Below are 7629 nucleotides of genomic sequence, written 5' to 3'. Positions count from 1 at the left end.
CATGCTTTGGGGGGGGTACGCCAAAATTAGGCGCGTTTTCGCGCATGTTCAGGTCCCCAAAAATGCCTGCAATGTTTAAGAAGAAGAATAATAAGAATAGGGAAAAAAACGGAGCAATTACAACAGGCCTTCGCACCGCCTTCGGTGCTTCGGGCCCTAATTAAAGCTGCAAGCAGCGTTGGAGGCCCTCGCACCTCTGGCGCCGCTTTGGCCTATTGCACCGCCCCCTCAGCCAGCAACCTTCCTCCGTAAGCCACGGTCGCTTTTCCCCACAGCCCATATGAAATGAAATGAAATGAAAAATACTTTATTAATCCCTTTGCAGGGAAAATTCATGTTTTCAGTACAACCCATCCAAGATGACACAAACAGAACAGGCATACACTGCACGGAGCAAGCCATTCTACAGCGCTCCTTTATGCCCATTCTTCCAGAGTTTATCTCCATCAAGAGGTGATTTTCCTCATGAGAGGATCAACTTGCACCTCAGCCTGTCCAGTGATCGACATCTGAAGTGTTTCATGAACTTGTTTCTTAAAAACTGGTTCAAATACCACAAACTGGAGCATGATTTCATCAGAGCAAAATTCCATGTGGCCACTGGGTGGCGATATCATCATTTTCATGTAGAACCATGTTCACGTTGGAACTCTAATGAGAACAGGAAAATAAGAGCTCAATTGGTCAACTGACAGCAAGAGTAAGCCACTTCTATTTCATGGCGAATGATATAACCATGCCAGGAAGCCATTTAATCATGATGCTGCAAGAAGTCAGTCAACTTTCAACCATGAGTTCATGAAGGATGATATTAATGAGTTTGAATTGGTTTTACAGGCTTTAAATCGATAATAACGGTGGGGTGGGACTTGCTGTTTACAGGGAGCGGCGTCAATGGCGTTGACAACATCAGGGACATGAAGAGGCTTTTTTTGTTTGTCCTGGCATGTTAAATAAATATGCCACATTTCATCAACGTCTGTCAAAGCAGTGGTTGGAGCTGATAGATTAAATATTTATAGGGGGCGCTATAGAGCCATGTTCCCAGCATATGTCTAGTTGAATCAGTTCCAGGCCTGACCTTTGTCCTCCCTGCCGGGTTTGGTGGAGATCAGGATTACTATGGGTCAGTTACAGTACTTCCTGTTTCATGGCGGTGGACGCCATTCGCATGTTTTGCTTGAGGAACGAACTTGAGTTTTGTTTTCTGTAATATCATGAAAGGGTTTGAACTGATCTCTAACACTTCTGAGTGTGTGAGGTTAATCCCTGACGAGAGGGAACCCGCTGCAGGAAAAAGGCACTTCCTGTTTCAAGTGGGCGGGGCTTAGGTCAAGACCAGAAGTAGTTACATGTATCTCTTAAGGAGCAGACTCTGATCTATCAGTGCAAGTGTGATGCTGATTGATTGAAAATTGAGGGATTTACACTCAATAATGATGTCATTGGCGTCTATCCAACCTTGTCATGGCGCCACGGTCTCGCCATGCAGCATTGAGCAATGTCCAGATCGACATCATCTGGACATGTAGATGTGGTCGGCATGGAACTGAAGTGAAACATGTGCAGTTTGGTACAAAATGAGTGTGTGATATTTCAGAATAACTGGATTCCGTGCTTCATGGCGAAACATCAAAACTTGATGAGGCGCCGCCGCTGAACGCCAACCTCCTATTAGAAATTTTCAATAACTTTTAACCACGCATGCCTCTGGAGGGTTCAGACTGAGTTTGAGGTAAATACGATAAAATCTGTAGGAGGAGTTCGTTCAAATGCAAGGCAAAGAAACATGCAAAAATGACCCCGGAAATGACAATTTTTTCAAAATGGCCGACTTCCTGTTGAAAGTTATCATATAGGTCCAAGAGGCTTTTTTGTACCATCCTTCCATGTTCTTATCAATATACTGGATTTCAGCCATATTGGTCAATGTAGTGGGCAGATATGATCAATTTAAATATTTGTAGGGGGCGCTATAGAGCCGTATTACAATTTTTGCAGCATATGTCAATGTGGCTGAGTTCCGACCTGTCCGTGCTCCTCCCTGCCAGGTTTTGGTGGAGATTAAGCAGTACAATGGGTCAGTTACAAGTGCTTCCTGTTAGATGGCGTCGGGCCCCTATTCGCCATGGTTACATTTGGCGAAGGAACTTGAGAAGTTTTATTGTGGTATCATGAAAGGGTTTTGACCTGTTGTGAAGCAGTTTCAAGTGTGTAAGTTTCATTCCTGAGGAGATGGACCACCGGCGTCTGAAAAAAAAGGCACTTCCTTGTTGAAAGTGGGCGGGGCTTTAGGGCTAGACCAGAAATTGGTGAATAGGAATCTGTTCAGGGCCGGGACCCTTATTAATCCCTGCAAGTCTGATGGGATTGGATCAGAATTGAGGGATTTTATAGTGATTTATGATGTCATGCGTCTCATCAAAGTTCGCCATGACGCCACGGTCTCGCCTGCAGCGTACAGCAAACAGTTTTCACTGGATATCATCACCAACTTGTTTTCTGCTGTCGACCCAGTTGGACCTGGTTGTGTCCAAACCTTCAGATAAGTCGGTCCTCCAAGTAAAAACCATGACTTCCTGTCGCCAGGGGGCTGTGGCCAATTCATAACCAAATATTGACATGTAGCTGTGTTCAGGATGGGACTGGCATCGTACATGGCCATTTTGGTTCAGATACATTGTTTTTATGTGGGTAGTTTATATCACTTTCGTTCTTCACGGCGAGACGTTGAACATTGAGGCCCCACCCCCTCCATGCCTTTCTCCTATTAGAAAACTTTCAATAACTTTTTAAAGACACATGCCTTCTGAACATCCTGAGCTATTTTGGTAGCAGTACGATAAAATCTCTAGGAGGACGATAGATTTTTGAAAATTTCAGGTAAACGCCAAAATGGCGACTTTGACCAAAACGGGCCGACTTCCTGTTGGTTTTAGGCTGTTTGCTCCAAGAGGGTTTTTTGTTCGCCCGAACATTTAGAATGCATGTAGTGATTTTCATAAAGATTGATGACGTGCAGTGGCGGGGCATCATAAATAGGTGGCGCTCTCATTCAATTTTGCCCGAAACAGTCCCAGAGCACCCCCAAAATACGTAAATTTTCGCATTCCTTTGGGGGGGTACGCAAAATTAGGCGCGTTTTTCGCGCATGTTCAGGTCCCCTAAAATGCAATTTACTTTTGACAAGAAGAAGAAGAATAAGGAAGAAACGGAGCAATTACAATAGGCCTTCGCACCGCCTTCGGTGCTCGGGCCTAATTAAAGCTGCAAGCAGCGTTGGAGGCCCTCGCACCTCTGGCGCCGCTTCGGCCTATTGCACCGCCCCATCACCCCGCAACCTCCCTCCCGCAGCACAGCCGCTATCGCCCACAGCCATATACCCATTCTTCCAGAGTTTATCTCCAATCAAGAGGTGATTTTTCTCATGAGAGGATCAACTTGCACCTCAGCCTTTCCAGTGATGACATCTGAAGCATTCATGACCTTGTTTCTTACAAACTGTGTTGAATTCCCACAAACTGGAGCATGGTTTTATCAAGAGGAAAATTCCACGTGGCCACTAGGTGGTGGTAAAGTTGTTTTAATGTAGGACCATGTTCAGGTTGGAACTCTGAGAACAGGAAAATATTAGCTCAATTGGTCAACTGACAGCAGGGTTAGTGCCACTTCCTGTATAATGGCGAATGATTTAAACCATCACAGAAAGCCATTTTAATCATGATGCTGGAAGACGTCAGTCATATTTTCAACCATAAGTTCATGAAGGATGATATTAATGAGTTAGAATTAGTTATACATATGATAAAGGTTAAAATGGTGGGACGTCCTATTCCCAGGGGGTGAGGCTATGGTGTTGAGAACATAAGGACATGAAGAGGCAATATTTGTTTGTCTTGTCATGTTACATAAATATGCCACATTTTATCATGTCGTTCAAAGCAGTGGTTGGAGCTGATAGATTAAATATTTATAGGGGGCGCTATAGAGCCACATAACCAGCATATGTGTATTTGAATCAGTTCCAGGCCTGACCACTGTCCTCCCTGCCGAGTTTGGTGGAGATCAGGAGTACATTGGGTCAGTTACAAGTACTTCCTGTTTCATGGCGGTGGACGCCATTCGCCATGTTTTGCTTGAGGAAAGAACTTGAGTTTTGTTTTCTGTAATATCATGAAATGGTGTGAACTGATCTCTAGCACTTCTGAGTGTGTGAGGTTAATCCCTGACGAGAGGGAACCCGCTGCAGGAAAAAGGCACTTCCTGTTTCAAGTGGGCGGGGCTTAGGTCAAGACCAGAAGTAGTTACATGTATCTGTTAAGGAGCAGACTCTGATTAATCAGTGCAAGTGTGATGCTGATTGGATGAAAATTGAGGGATTTACACTCAATAATGATGTCATGGCATCTTATCCAACCTTGTCATGGCGCCACGGTCTCGCCATGCAGCATTGAGCAATGTCCAGATGACATCATCTGGACATGTAGATGTGGTCGGCATGGAACTGAAGTGAAACATGTGCAGTTTGGTACAAAATGAGTGTTGTATTTCAGAAATAATGGATTCCGTGCTTCATGGCGAAACATCAAAACTTGATGAGGCGCCGCCGCCTGAACGCCACCTCCTATTAGAAAATTTTTCAATAACTTTTGAACCACGCATGCCTCTGGAGTGTTCAGACTGAGTTTGAGGTAAATACGATAAATCTGTAGGAGGAGTTCGTTCAAATGCAAGGCAAAGAAACATGCAAAAATGACCCCGGAAATGACAATTTTTTCAAAATGGCCGACTTCCTGTTGAAGTTATCATATAGGTCCAAGAGGCTTTTTTGTACATCCTTCCATGTTCTATCAATATACTGGATTTCAGCCATATTGGTCAATGTAGTGGGCAGATATGATCAATTAAATATTTGTAGGGGGCGCTAAAGAGCCGTATTACAATTTTTGCAGCATATGTCAATGTGGCTGAGTTCCCGGCCTGATCCGCGTTCCTTCCCTGCCAAGTTTGGTGGAGATCAATGTTACAATGGGTCAGTTACAAGTACTTCCTGTTTGATGGCGTCGGACCACTATTCGCCAAGGTTACGTTTGGCGAAGGAACTTGAGATTTTTATTGTGGTGTCATGAAAGGGTTTGACCTGTTGTGAAGCACTTTCAAGTGCGTAAGTTTCATTCCTGAGGAGATGGACCCCCGGCGTCTGAAAAAAAGCACTTCCTGTTGAAAGTGGGCGGGGCTTAGGGCTAGTCTGGAATTGGTCATAAGGATCTGTTCAGGGCCGGATCCTGATTAATCCCTGCAAGTCTGATGGGGATTGGATCAGAATTGAGGGATTTATAGTTATTTATGATGTCATGGCGTCTTATCGAAGTTCGCCATGGCACCACGGTCTCGCCCTGCAGCGTAGAGCAACAGTTTTCACCGGATATCATCACCAACTTGTTTTCTGCTGTCTGACCCAGTTTGGACCTGGTTGTGTCCAAAACGTCAGATAAGTGGGTCTCCAAGTAAAAACCATGACTTCCTGTCACCAGGGGGCGTGGCCAATTCATAACCCAAATATTGACATGTAGATGTGTTCAGGATGGGACTGGCATCATACATGGCCATTTTGGTTCAGATACATTGTTTTATGTGGAAGTTATATCACTTTCGTTCTTCATGGCGACACATCAAATTTTGAGGCCCCGCCCCCTCCATGCCCTTTCTCCTATTAGAAAACTTTCAATAACTTTTAAAGACACATGCCTTCTGGACATCCTGAGCTATTTTGGCAGCGGTACGATGAAATCTCTAGGAGGAGATAGATTTTGAAAATGTCAGTAAAACGTCAAAATGGCGACTTTGACCCAACATGGCCGACTTCCTGTTTGTTGTAGGCTGTTGCTCCAAGAGGATTTTTTGTTTGCCCGAACATTCAGAACAAGTGTAGCAATTTCATAAAGATTAATGACATGCAGTGGCGGGGCACCATAAATAGGTGGCGCTCTCATTCAATTTTGCTCCGACCAGTCCCAAGCACCCCAAAATACGTAAATTTACGCATTCCATTGGGGGGGTACGCAAAATTAAAACGCGTTTCGCGCATGTTCAGGTCCCCTAACAGGCAATTTACTTTTGAGGAGAAAAATAATAAGAAGAATACGGAAAAAACGGAGCAATTACAACAGGCCTTCGCACCGCCTTCGGTGCTCGGGCCTAATAAAGTTAAGGTACACTTGTGCAAGATGACTATTAATCTCCAAAGATTCACTCCTTTCTGTGTTGTCCTCGTCTCCAGCGAAAAACACAGCGCGGCACTCACAGTCACAGCTCCAACTTCAAAGGTAGTCCAAGTGCGTGGTCCACACCCGGTCACGAACTCCTGGTCCTTGTTCCAACGTTGCCAGAGGTACTCTGAGCGCTTCCAGGTGGCTCAGAGTGCTATCTGGGTCCAATCTCTCATTGTCCAGTACGGTAACGATCCTCCAAGCTTCTAGGTCCAGCTGAGTTAGCGAGGGGCAGCCTATAGTCCTTTACCGAGCTTGCTAGCATCGGCTACTTGCTATGCTATAAGCTAGCGGCAAAACAGTCTAGAAGTTTTCGAGTGGAAACTTAATCGTCCTCTACCACAAACTTAAGCACAAATACTCACAGTGGGTTATCGTAGGGACAAACCACGGCACAGATTACTTTTATATTACAAAGACAAGCGAACTTTTACAGGTAGCTGTTGACTCATGGCCGGCCGAACCGGATCTCCCCAGGATTCTCACATTGCGCTCCCTCTCCAAACGCGAGTACTTTCAAGTACTATCTCTGCATAGGAAAATACACTTCTCACACGTACCATATATAAAATAAAATATAAACGTGTTTAACACTTTTAACACATTGTAGTCACATTTTAAAAATAAACATGAACATTTTTAATAAAAGAAGAATAAATGAATTTACTCGTTTTAACCTATTTATGTATTTATGAACTAAGTTACTTATTTACTTTTACTTCATGAACTTAAATGCATCTCATATTTTGTCCAGGCTACACAAGTATTTTCTGGTCAGTCTGAGTCACTGTCAGTGGGAGTCCCAGGGTTGCTGTTGGTTTCCATGGTCCATAAAATTGCACTCGAGTTTTCTCCCTATTTAACTTTGAGCCTGAGGCTCGCTCAAACCAGTCTGTTAAGTCTAGAGTCCTGTTTATTGATAAAATATCAGTACATAAGATATTTACATCATCCATGTATAAAATTACTTTATTAGTCAGTCTGGGGGACTGACTAATAAAGTAATTTTATACATGGACTCCCACACTCTGAATTCTTTGATACCTTCTCAAGCTTTCGGCCAGGGGTTCTATACAGGTAGCATACAGGAGTGCAGATAACGGACAACCCTGACGGACACCACAGTTTAAATCTACTGGGAGTTGATGTTAAAATACTTGCAAAGTCACTGTTTTTCCGTTTGCAAGCTGTGATTCATAAAATAGTAGGCGTTGTGTGAACGTGTTCCATCCCATGGCGCAAGATAACAGACAGTCTCGCCCTTGTTAAAGATTCCTTCCTGTATGGCCAAGAGAGGAAGCTACCACTCAGTAGTTTTAGCTTGGACCTTGAAAAAGCCTTTGACTGTATTAGTCATAAA

This window comes from Melanotaenia boesemani, chromosome 9, assembly GCF_017639745.1.
Source record: "Melanotaenia boesemani isolate fMelBoe1 chromosome 9, fMelBoe1.pri, whole genome shotgun sequence".
Lineage (NCBI taxonomy): Eukaryota > Metazoa > Chordata > Actinopteri > Atheriniformes > Melanotaeniidae > Melanotaenia > Melanotaenia boesemani.
The sequence above is the reverse complement of the archived record's forward strand: the minus strand, read 5'-3'. Positions refer to the sequence as shown.